At 43.9% G+C, this 13,455-nt stretch overlaps 1 pseudogene across 1 annotated transcript; it reads right to left on the bottom strand.

Annotated features, from left to right (window-relative positions):
- Window positions 1-6,126: 6,126 nt before the first annotated feature.
- LOC308487451 (large ribosomal subunit protein uL23-like) lies at window positions 6,127-6,596 on the bottom strand (annotated as a pseudogene). The gene has a single exon. The product of its transcript is annotated as a large ribosomal subunit protein uL23-like (transcript).
- Window positions 6,597-13,455: the final 6,859 nt, after the last annotated feature.

Below are 13,455 nucleotides of genomic sequence, written 5' to 3'. Positions count from 1 at the left end.
GGAATTCAGAAATATACAGGCTGTGTAGTGAACTGGAAAACGCTGAGGGAGGCAGGACAGTAGGGATTCTCAACTGGGCCCTAGAGAGCAAGTGACCAGGAATAAAGAGGTGCCTAGAATGGGGCCAACTGAGCAGGAGCCTCTGGAGTTAGGAGGAGACTGTTCCAGGCATGATGGAGAATAGTTATTTCTCCCCCCTCGACCCACCCCCTCATCGTTCCCCCGGTACCTGTAAGCCCTGGGAGAGCAAGACTGGGATAGAAATGCTAGACTTGTATGTCTAAGGGCTCCCAGGGCATAGCTGTGGGAATCCTCCTAAAAACGGGACATAGGGGTGTCCTGGGCAGAGAGAAGAGAGCACAGAAGATGGGGAGAGACTCAGATATCCAGAGGGATACCAGTGGCAAGACCAGGACGAAGTGAGACAATCCAAGTGACAGTGGAAAACAGAGGAGAACATCAGCAGGGGCTCTGATTATATGTGAGGTGGTGGTCTAACGTGCACAAATCTCAGAGGAAGAGAACACAAAACTAGTGATTCCATTAAAGTGATGTATGTCTGGGAAATTTCAGAAATAGTTGGAAAAATAAACACTGAAAAAATAAGAGCCTTCCTGCTAGTCAGCAGTTGTGGGAACAAAGGTCAAGATTTAGATGATTATTTTAAATGTGACCCTGGGCTACAATGACAAAACTGCCTAGTAAAGCTAGGGACATACAATCATGACATTAAACTTCTTTTAAAGAAGTACAAGTAAAATCACATTAATCACAGGTATACAGTTCAATGGAGTTTCCCAAAGAGAACTTACCTGACTACCCAAAATCGAGATTATGAAACAGAGCGGTATTACCATCCCGGAGGCCCACCTCATGTCCCCTCCTAGTCACCACCGCACCCCCAAGGGTAACCATTATCCTGACATATAACATAATACATCAGTTTTGTCTGTTCTTGAACTTCATGTAAATGGAAACACATAACTCTTTTGTTTGCCTCCTTTCAAGCAACATGATGTTTATGAGGTTCATTCCTGTTACGTGAGGTTGTGGTTCATTCACTGTCATTGCTGTGTAGGGATTCCATTATGAAAATACCACTTTGATGTATCTAGTCAACTTCTGTTAGGCATTTGTGTTATTTCCAGTTTCAGGCTCTTATGACTAGTGCTGCCGTGGACTTCCTACTATATGTGTTTTGGTAAATATATGATGTGTTTCTGCTGAGCATACACCCAACAGTGGCTTGCTACGTCATGGGGCATATACATGGTAGGCTTTTGAAGGTACTGCCTGTTTCCCAAAGTGGTCATGCAGTTTACACTCCCAAGCAATGTTGAAGGCTTTCAGTTATGGAGGGTCCCAGGTATGCTATATCCTTTGCAACACTGTCTATGTTTCTTTTTTTCCATTTTGATCTGGTAAATGGGAAGTGTACATAAAACTTTCAGTTTTATTTTCAGATCTGGCAGATTCCCTGGAGTGTGCCTCCTACTTACTGAGATTTTTCTTGAATTTGGCCAAATGGAGTCCTCAATATAAAGATTCAAATGATTCTTTCTTTCTGAGAAAGTGTAATATATTTGTAAAAGATTTGGCTTATTGGTCCAGTCCTGAGCCTCTCTTTGCACATCTAAAGCTGCAGTAATAGCCTAGACTACTCAAAGGACCATTAATTTGGCCTCAAGATTTAGCAACACAGAAAATGGGTGGAGGTTTTCATATTTCAGACTTTTCCTGTGTTACCCACCAGGATTTACAAGGGGCAGCAGTATAGATGTTTGTTTTTTCCTTGATAAGAAACATGCCTTTGAGGAAAGGCAGAAATGGCTACAGACAATTTGGGTTTAAAGTAATATTTTTTCACCTAGCTACATTTGTGATCCAAGTAAGGAAATTTAAAAACAATCCAAATGATCATCCACAGGAGAGATCACGTTAATTAAATCATGAAATAATAGAGAACGTAATAGATTCAAGTGTTCTGGAATGGAAAAATGACCAAAATGTGTTAGTAAGTTAAAAAAAGAAAAAAGAAAAGGAAGCAAGTTGCAGGAAAGCACGTACAGTGCGAAGCCATTTGACAATGTCTGGATATATTTCTGTTTGTCACAAGGGAGTGGTGGCAGTGAGGGGGACAGCCACTGGCATCTATTGGGTTAGAAGCCGGGGATGCTGCTAGTCATCCTACAGTGCACAGGCCAGTCCTGTAAACAGAGAATTTTCTGGCCCAAAATACCAATGGTGCCGAGCTTAAAAAACTTTGTTCTACATGAATCTATTCCAAACTGAACAGCACCCTCAAGTGTTGAATTAGGGAGGAATTACACCTTTTCTAAGTCGTTCATTTCTGTTGGCATTTCTTTTCACAATCTTACTATCATCAGAAAGAAATGTTTTGAAAAGTTGTAAACAGTTGGAAGAGATGACACGTTAAAAAAATTCAACATATGTACATAATTGAATTATGCAGCAATGAGCAGAAGGAGGAGACCAGATCAGAGCAACTTTGAGGGAAGAGATATGGCTCGTTCCCAAGGGACGCCGGGCTGGGTAATGGACCAGATAAGAATCAGCCCACCATCCCACAGGAGGAATTTCCTCCTGTGAGCACAGCTCACCGATGGCCATTTCTTTCCTGGTGTCGCCCAGAAATGCCCCGCCTACCGGTTAGTGTTGGCTGGGCCAGGCTGTTGTGGAAACGGGTGTTCCTCGTGGTCCAAATGTCACACCGAGAGCCCTGCGGGTTGGGGAATATAACAGAAGCCTTGATAGAACATACAAGTACATGTGAAATGGAAGTCACAGTGTTATTTGTTCTTCCACGGGGTAAATTTCTTTTTTGGTTTTTTTTCTTCCTGTAGTTGTTTTGTTAAACTGGAAACTCTTCACCGCCATCTGGTGGTCAAATTTTTATTACCAAGTCAGATTACTTCCTCTTTACCCACAAACATTTTAGTCACATTAGCCACTGCCTACATTTTAAGTTCCTCTCTGGGCGGGCCTTGTCTTGATTCCTTAACACCTTGTGCACTTGACAGATTATAGGCAACCAGAAATTGTTTGTTGAAAGAGTAAGTATTGATCCATTATAAGCTGGGAGTGGATACTGGAGTCAAATCTGAACTGGTGTTGGGAGGAGGAGCTGAAAACCAGGAATAAGGTGTCCTGGCTGTGAAACGTGAGTACAGTACCTGAAACTAAGGAACAAAACTGACTCCAGGCCCAAGAGCTTCTGAGATCCCAAAAGGGCTCCTGGGGAGAACACGGGGTGCCAATCGAATTTTCCCACAGAGAGAACTTCCAAGAGAGTAAACTCAGGCCTCTCCTCTGTAATGAGAGCCATGAGGTGTAAACGTGCTCTACTATGTAGTTCAACTCATCTCTTTCATTTCAGCTCTGCCCTTCAATTCCCCACTGACACGATTCCTGGTCTCCAGAGTGGGCCCCAGGGGAATAGAGACCTTGATCTTCCCCTTCCAATGGGAACTGCTGCCAGCAAGTGGCCCAATGGTTCTCAAAACCAATGTTACAATGTTTTCAGACTTCTCAGAAGAAATGGAAATCTTGATTATCATGTAAATTTTTCAATATTGGCTCAGATTACTTCTGAAACACTCAGTGGGCCCCCAAACACCTATGTTCGTGGCCAACAGGTAGGGGCCCATCAAGTAGAGGATCTCTGAGCTTCTTTCCACTCTTCTGACTCCTGTGGCTCTGATCTCTGTCCACATCTGTGCATGGCTGGTTTTTGAATGAGGTCAAGTGATAATCCTAGCTCAGGGTGAATCACAAGGTCAGGAGTGCTCTTTCTTGGAGGTTTCAGGACAATCAGCTTCTCTTTAGGGAAAGGACCGAGGTGTTTCACTTCAGGTAAAATTTCTTCCAGAGCAGCCCCTCTCCCCAGGAACCCCCTAACACCATTATACCTGAATACAGCTGCCTCTGGGCTTCTTTTTGCTAAGATCTTGGCAGTATGTTATTTTGTGCACAAACAAAAATATACGGTCCCAGCCGGAGTAGCAGTAAGATTGACTTGATGCTAAGCCAATGAGCTTTGGCTCTGTAGTTCCTTACCCTCTTCCTGGATATCAATCCATCAGTGAGTCAAGGATGGAGCTGAACCTGGAAGGGGGGGCAAATAGATCCACTAGAAGGTCTTGGAGGTCTTGAGGGGATATATATAGAAAGCCAGGCAGGAGCCACCAGGAAAGTCATGGGCTTGTCCCTCCTTGGTAGTATTTTACATAACAATGAGGGTGGGAAGTCAGCACTGAATACACCCTAGGCCAGAGGCAGGTAGTCTAGGAATATGTTCTTGGTTTGATTTATTTATCTGTTTCCCATAAAGAAAGTAGAAAGGTAGCAGTGTTATGGTTCTAAATATGAACTTGGTAAGCAGACTCCCTGAGGTCAAATCTCAACTCTGCCGTGAAGTTAGCTGTACGCACGACATTGGCATGTTTTAAGATTTCTGTAGTCCTTATACAGAGGTGAATATAATCTCTATTAAATATAATATAATATTAGAACCCACCTCCTGGTGTTGTTATAAGGTATGAATGAATGAATGTATGTACAAGTGTTTATAACAATGCCGGTCACATAATAAACACTATACGAGTATGTAGCATTTTTTCTAGAATGAGTTCACGCACTTAATTGCCCGAGCTTGTATATTTGTTGAAATATAAGTAAAGTAACTGCAGTCGTTTTACGACTCCAGCCACCTCAGTATGAATCCTGGTGCTCAAGGGAAATCTCTCAGACAAGGACGTGCTTAAGAAATGGTCCACAATGATGAAGGACTGGGGTGGCATGAGGTGATGGCCATAGGACTCCAGGGACCTACTGAGGTTTGTCTCTAATGTATTTGGCTCTTGGCTTCTGGAATCCCAAGTGTCTGCTTAAGAATGAAGAATAAGAGTCAGTACATCAGTGAGGAGAAGCAACTCTCTGGGAAAATTCGTAACCTAATAGAATTAAAGGTTGTCTCACAAAATACAACCCTTTTGAACTCGTCAAATTTTAAGGAGGTAAAAAAGAAACACATGGTGTTGCCATGCAGCAGCCTACCCGTCTATCTCCTGGTACCTGCCCCTAAAGAAAGGAGAGTCTGTGAGACGAATCCTTTCAGGGACTTTGCTTCACCTTTGTGCTTACACCTTATGTCTCCCTGTTTGGCCCCAGGAAGATGGCTGGCTAGTCAACGACGGGTAAGATTACCCGGGGAGGGGCGACCCAAGACAGACACAGCTGCATGGGAAACTCGAGGGGTCGATAGAGGTGGGCACAGCCCCCCCACCTTCCCCTGGCTAAGGAGAGCCTGTGCCTCTGTGGCTGCATTCCTTCCCACAACCTGCAGGGGAAGTGATGCAATAATGTGCTCTCCATCTATTCATATGCATAAAGGTTTAGTCCCTTGGGGAGGTACATACATCCTGAGACTTAGGGTTCCACTGCCTGCAGGCAAGGGTGATTGGCTTGGATCAGTTTCCTATTATAATGTATGGGATTCACGGATCTTGAGATTGACGAGCTTTATCTGCTTTACTTCCTCACCTAACTAATAAAAGCTATGCGTTGGCCCGATTCAGGGCTCAGTCCTTGAGGCTGGAGTCCTTTGGCCCCGCTTGCACTCTTCTTGGCTACTGTATTTCTCAACCCTGTGCCGCCCTCTTCGCTTCCCACAATTTTTGTTGCACGGGCGGCGACAAAGTGGTGTATGCAAATATTTATTCCCAGTTGATTTGAGTTTCTCAAGGTCAAGAACCGTGTTCAATTCTTGTTTGTATCCTCTGTTCACGGTCCAGGTCCCATACTGTAGATAAGTTCATGAAATGTTTGTTGAATCAAGCATATAACCCAAAACAAATGTGTTTAGGACTCACTTTGTGTCTCGGTTTTAAGACGTTTGGAAAGACTGAGCACCAAACATAGGTGGAGTAGGGATTGCTGCAGAAAAAGAGGAGAGTGGGAAAAGAAAAGAAGAAAGAAAGAATAAGGAAAGGGAAAAGGAAGTCAAGAAGGAAAGGATTCTGATGCGATAATTCTTTTATTTATTTATTTATTTATTTTTTTACAGTGAAAAACGTTTGTATTTAGAATTAACCAGCTGGACTCAGTTTAGATGATCCCAATTTTGTTGGCAACATCCAAAGCATCGTAGTCAGGAGCCAGCAGAACATATGCCTTCTTCTCTCCATCAGGCCTGATCAGGGTGTTGACCTTGGCCACGTCAATGTCATAGAGCTTCTTCACAGCCTGTTTGATCTGGTGCTTGTTGGTCTTGACATCCACAAGAACACAAGTGTATTGTTGTCTTCTATCTTCTTCATGGCCGACTCGGTAGTTAGGGGGAATTTGATGATAGCATAGTGGTCAAGCTTGTTTCTCCTGGGAGCGCTCTTCCGAGGATATTTAGGCTGCCTTCGGAGCCGCAATGTCTTGGGCCTTCGGAAGGTGGGTGACGTCCGGATCTTCTTTTTTTTGTGGCTGTGGACGCCTTTTAGTACTGCTTTCTTTGCCTTCAAAGCCTTCGCTTTGGCTTCGGCTTTGGGAGGGGCAAGGGCTTCCTTCTTCGCTTTCGGTGCCATCTTCGTGAAAAAAAGCCTGCTGCGATAATTCTGTGGTAAAGAGCATGTTGATAAACAGAGTAGCACTGGGTTCTGTATTAATCAGGGTTCTCCAGAGACGAACCAATAGGATGTGTATACATACATATAGAAAGAAATGAACTACCAACGCAATCATCAGCATGGATTATAGTGAGCAAAGGAAGCGTGCCCCCATACTTTCTTCCATTCCCATGGAAATTCAAGAACAGGCAAAATTTATTGACACTGACAGAAAGTTGCCTGGGGCTAAGGGCTGAGGGAAGGATTCAGATGTAGTAGGGCACCAGCAATTTTTTAGGGTATTGAGAGTGTCTGTATTTTGATTGTCACAGTTGTAATACAATTACCGAAAGTACAATTACCGAAAGTTCATCAAACTGTACCATGACAATGGGTGAATTTTATTTTACAAAATCCTCACATGAACCACTTTCTATTCTTCTGCCCAATTGTGGTACCCAGAGAAGTCTTAAAAGCCATGTGCATTACACTAGAGACCCCATCACCTGGTTCCCATGTTTGCCAATCCTATCCAGTCTCAGAAAGTAATTCCTTCATCATTCATTCACTCATTCATTCATTCATGGAGTATTTTTTTATTCATCCAACCTGCATTTCTGGGACTAGCATTATGTTAGCTGCTGGTGACAAACTACCGTGTTTCCCTGAAAATAAGACCTACTCAGAAAATAAGCCCCAGCATGATTTTTCAGGGTAACAGTCCCTGAACATAAGCCCTAATGTGTCTTTTTGAACAAAAATTAATATAAGACCCAGTCTTATTTTCGGGGAAACACGGTACTCCATTAAGCCAATATCCCTGAGAAAACAGACACATAGGAAAAATCAGATACCAAAAATATTTCCTATTAGTGCTGTGTGTTGTGGAACCCAGTCGAGAGAGATGTGAACTTTTCTCTAGGACAAAAAGAAGGGAGAGTGTTCTGCCTGCCACAAGGCTTACCAGCTTTCTGGGCCGCAATATCTGTGCTCAGTGCCTACCCCTGACTGCTACGCTGAGGCTACGTACTTAAGATCTTTTTATGGCAATATCCGTTTCCAGGTTCCTGTGGTTATATTACTAGGATAGGCCAAGCTGCTGTAACAAAGACCCCAACACATACCTTAGCATTGAAACACACTGAAGTTTATATTTCTCACACACGATGGTCCCACAACGTGCATTCCTAGTTGGTCGGCATCTCTACTCCATGAGATCATTGAGAAATTCGTATCCATTGCACCTTGGTTCTGTGCCGTCTCCTTTGGTATTTGACTTGCTTTTCCCCTTTATGAACAGCCTGAGGCCTGTGTCAATCTCTAAATCAAAAACCTCTCTATGACATGAAAGGCTTTCCACAACCTACTTTTCCAGACTAATCTCCTTTCTTCCTCCACAAGAAACATCTGCCACAACCAGGCCAGGCTCCTCCTTCACTTCCACCCACCTCCTATGTGTATTGCTGCTTCCACACCTGTGCATAGAACCTTCCGGAAAGGTTTACCCTTTTTCACTGCCTATCCCAACCTATGCCTTCTTAAGGGTCCCACCCAGTCACTCCATGAAGCCTTCTGGAAATACTGTTCCCCAATGATCTAGTTCTCCTCTGAGCTAACTACCCAAGCTATGGTCCATTTCGTTTTCTCGGTATTTTATAATACTGATAATAATAACTTGGTACCTTCATCTCCTTAATTCAGGGAGAACACTGGGCTCTGACTGGTTTCCCTGTGGCCTGGAAACTCTTTCCAGAGAGTAAACTGGGGCAATCATAGGACGTACCTTGTTTATTTCTTATCTCTCAGAGATCACTGTTTTTGGTTCTGACATCCAGTGTCTTGAAAACTATTATTTCATGTACTTTGTCTATTATTTGAGGCGTTTTAGGTAGAAGAGTAAACCTGGACCCTGTTACTCTGTCATGGTGAAAAGCAGAACTGTACAGGTTCTTTGCACCTCAGTTTTTCTCATCTTTGAAATGGTGTTGATAATGTTCTACTTCACTGGGTCATCACGATTTGATGAACAACACAATTCCGACATAAACGTCAGGTCTTCTTTGAGTAGATGAGAAGCACATACACCTCACAGTGAGAACAGTTGTATTAGGGTCACAGTCATTTGCAGGTTAGTGGAGCTTTTACTAAAACAGATTCAAAGTGCACAGTGGAATTGCAGATGGCAGCCCATTTTTGCCCCTCACTCTCCATGACACAGGGTAGCTATTAGGTGTCCAATATAGAAGAGTAAACCTGCATGAGAGTAAATTAGTCAAGGTATATTTCAGGTTGCCCCCTGTCTCTTGATGGCAGGTCCTTGTTGTCAGGGGCCCCTCAAACACCAGCCATTTAGCTTCTGCCTGTTTCTCCTTTCAGCACAGGACTTAAAGACGATGGGATCTGGAGAGAAGAGATCCACCCAATGCCCCCAACTGGCGTCAGGGTATCTGGAAAGGAACATAATGACTGAAGAAGGGGAAAGACAGGTAGTTGCACAATCAACGTTTTATACAGACATGATAAAATCTGATGAATTCTCCCTGTACCACATCAAAGCACACTTTGCACTCCTGTCTGTCACATATACTGTGTTCCTTTCTTTCTGCTGGAATAGTGTTGGGTAAAAGCCAAGATTCGCCTTGGATCGTCTTCTTGAACCTGCAGACCAACCTTTCTGTTAACATAGCCTTCCTGCAGAAAAATTAAAATACAATTGGTTATATTGAGGGTTCTCTGCTTTATACCATTCAACTGCATTTGGATGAAACCGTATTCTTCTTCCCTCAATTTGATCTGGTGGTTCCCCAAACTCCTTTGTCAGGCATTGTGGGGACAGAGCCAGGAGTGCTGTTTCCAGGCTCTTGGCCTCACGTGGAAAGGTGCTCACTCGGGTAGTAAATGGCCATCAACTGTGACTGGATGGCCATCAGCTGTGGCTAGTTGGCCATCAGCTGTAACCAGTGAGCCATTGGCCACTAATATAACGCGTGGCTACGCTAGCAGGAAATGGGGGATAGCAAGAGCGGATTGCAGGTAGCAAGTGGGGTTGGTTGGTTGACAGAAAGCGGACGGCAGGTTGCAGATCGTGTGGCTCCTGTTTCCTGTGTCTCCAACGAGACTATAGTGGTATGACTCCCCTATCTATGGCTCTGTGGGTGTTCCTTTTTGGCCTAGCCATGTCCTGCGTTCTTATGTGGGGAGTGGGACCAGAGACCCCGCATGCCACCCTGCATGACTGGCATTTACCATCTCTCAGGATAGGTTATGTTCCCAGGTCGTTGACTTCATCCATGATTCATTGATTTTTATTAATTGCTCAGAGAGCTGCCTTCTCAAGTTCCAAGTATACCGTAGTGACTTGCTTCAGGTGCCAAACAAGGGACCCAACTCTGCTAGTCGTTATCGTCACTGGTACTCGTCATCATCCTCATCATAGTGATACGAAAACCCAGACTGTGAAAGGAGCTTTTTTTGGTGTGTTAATATAAAGTGATCATTTTAACATGTAGATAATCCTTGCCCCTCCTTATCACTAACTCTTCAATGGTTTCCCGTCTTACTTAGAATAAGATCTAATCTCCTTGCCATGGTGGAGTGGTCCACTATGGGGGTTGCCAGCCTGTTCTCCAATGCAGGGGCCTCGTGTGACTTGTTCAGCATCATAATCCCTCAGCCTCATTAATCCCTTTTGTGTAGCACAAAAAGTGCTACAGAAATAATTGTGGACACATTCCTTGAATGTGCCAGGCTCATTCCGCTTTTCTTTCTGCCTAGAATTCTCTTTCCTTAGTTCTTTGCATAACTGGCTCCTTATTTCAGTCTCAACACAAATAATCTTCTTGGAAAGGCCTTCCCTGGTCACATAGGCTAAAATAGACACCCCTGCACCCCATCCACTATTTTTCCCATCCCTCTGTTTTACATTCTCCATCATACTTATCACATCCTGAGATTTTGTTCCATTTTTCATTTGTTTAGTTATTTTCTGTCCCCAACCGGAATGTAAGCTCCATGAGAGCAGAGACTGTGTTTGTCTTGTTCAAAGCTCCACTTCCAGCCCCCACAGCAGTGCCGGGCACATTTTAGGCTCTCAATACATATGTGTTGGATGAATGAATGAATGAATGAATGCCAAGTGACTACAGATGGCACTCATTTGTGTGCTCTGCCTTATTGAATTCTCCCAACAAGCTTATGAAATAAGCACTATCCTACTATTAGCTCCCTATTGCAGAGAAATAACTGAGTCTCAGGCAATGTCATTTGCCCACAGTATTACGTAGTAATGTGAGAAGCTGGAATTCTCAGAAGCCAGATGTGCCTGTTTTACAGATAACAATTCATCATCTAATTCTCAAAATAATCTGCTTTGTTACTCATGATGTGAGTTTGGAGATCACAGCTGGGCTCCAAGTTGAAAGATGGGATTCCTACTTCTCCTGCTTTCCTCCCCTCCCCTCCATTAACCTTACCCTCTGTGGGCAGAGCCACTGGATTCTGCACCCTCAGGGGCATGGGGTGGGGCCTGCCCTGGTGGGGTCACCTCACACCACGGAGCAGGCGAGTGCACATAACTTATGGGCATCCAGCTCCAAAAGACAGAACCAAGATTGGGCTGGCCTGGGCTCCCCCTAGGACCTTCCCCCTAAACTGACTAATCAGAACAGTCTCTCTTCGCAAGGGGCTGGGGCCAGGGGAAGGGTCTGAAGAGATTAGAACTGTTTTTCTAATACTTTCCAGAGGGCCAAAGTTCCTATTATATGGAAGGCTACAATAACACAGAGAAAGGGAGAACATTTCCCCTGCTCCAACCCTCAATTATAAAAGAAAACCCGCAACTTGCAATAGATGTCAGAGATAGGGGTGATGGTTGGGGGTGGGATGGGGAGGGATGTATTAGGCTCAGCTCAGCCAGCTAATTTAATCATACCACTTCTAAAAAAAATCACTCAGCACCTCTGTACAACCTTGAGAGTCAAGTTTAAACTCCTTCTCACGGCAAGGCCCTTCATGAGCTGTCTCCCCTGCCCTCCTGCAGTCTCCTCTTCTGCACCCCCCTCCTCCCCCACCCCCTATCTATCTATCTTGTAGTTCTCCACACCTCTGAGACTTTGTAAATACCATTGTTTCTCTACCCGGGTACTTCCTCTTCAACTCTCAAGATGAGGCAATGGACCAAGAGCAATTAGAAGGCAGATTAAGTTTTACTGATTTCTGCATCCTCGGGCCTCTCAGTGTGGTTGCCTTGAAAAAACATCAAAGTGTTGGCTCAATCAACTGGCCAGACGCCTGCCTGGCGTCCTTAGGCTGTGCTGGGGTGGGGGTGGGGGTTCTCCTTCTCCCTCCCAAAGCACTTCAGCTCATCCCTATTTGTAGTTCTAATGCTAGATTTTAAATGTTTTATTTTCTTTCTGAGGAAAGAGATGTGTCTTATCACCGTATCCCCAGTATTAAGCCATGGTACCAGGCACTTTGATGCTTGATAAATTCATTTTTCAATGAAATCTCTTCTGAATCTCCACAGTGTGGAAAGCACCGTGCTAGGCAATATTAGGGGATATAAAGTTGTATCTCTGATCCTAATGGGGGTGGGGGGACAAGACATGAAATATTCACATAGGTGTACTACATGGCACTGTGAGATAACGTGATGACGATGCTATGAAAGTTTAAGGAGAACGCTTCTGACTTATTTATGGTAAAAATTATCACACACCCTGCTTTCCACATGGAAATTGACTCTTATCTGTTAACTATGTTCTTAATGGATTTAGAAGTATCTTTCATTGTGTGGCTTGGATCTGTTTTGAAAGTACGTGAGGGCGTAAATCATACAGAAAATGATGCCCTGGTTGGAGTAGAGGGATAAGGCTATATTTCAGAGAGAGCAGGGTTTAGATTCCACCCTGAATGGAAACAAAGGGTGCGTCCTGGGAGGGGTTGAATGAAAATGGTAACAAAAATGGGTGCTTCCCAAGTCCCTTCATTATGGCTGGGTCACTGTGCCTGGAACCCCCAGGGCTGCTGGGCACCTCCTGAGAGGAAGAGAAATGGAACACTCATGAGTGCTGAAATATGGGAACAAGAAATCATCAAAACAAGTGAACAGGATAGACGAATGATCTCCTTGCCCATGGAGACCATTTGGTCTAAAATCTGATTTGTGTCTAGAAATTATTGGTCCAAAATTGCCATTCCTTTGTAGTATTACTACTGCGTAGTTCTACCAAATAAGGAACTAGCACTTGAGTTTTGTGACTGGTGCAGTACAATGGCCCACAACGGTTAACTGGACTGATATGTCTATTCATCTATGCGTATCCCTGATTCTGCTTCTCATTTTAGGTGGCCTTAAGTAATCCAACACTGGGCAAATTGATGGTTGCCAGCGGGGAGGTGGGTCAGGAGAGGGTGGAAAAAGGAAAGGGGATTAAGAACTACAGACTTCCAGCTGTAAGTCATGGGGATGTAATTAACGTACAGGCTAGGGAATAGGGTCAATAACATCATAATAACCATGTATGGAGACAGATGGTTACTAGACTTACTGTGGTGATCACTTTGCAAGGTATATAAATGTTGAATCACTATGTTGTCAACCTGAAACCAATATAATACCGAATGTCAATTATAGTTGAAAATAATAAAGAAGAGAAATAATCCAAAATGGAAATTTTCACTATTTCTGTGAAGTGAGGCATAGGTGTGCATGCTTGTCGTGGAGTTGAAACAGAAAGTTGTTAAGAGCTGGGATGTGCCGCTTCGGTCAGTATATCAATCAGTGCAGACTGACATCTTTTTCCTTTTCTTCGTTTTCATTACCAGAGAGGAAGTGGAG

The sequence above is a fragment of the Rhinolophus hipposideros genome, assembly GCF_964194185.1.
Source record: "Rhinolophus hipposideros genome assembly, chromosome: 19".
Taxonomy (NCBI): domain Eukaryota; kingdom Metazoa; phylum Chordata; class Mammalia; order Chiroptera; family Rhinolophidae; genus Rhinolophus; species Rhinolophus hipposideros.
Note: the sequence above shows the minus strand (reverse complement) of the source record. Positions and strands in the feature narration are given on the sequence as shown.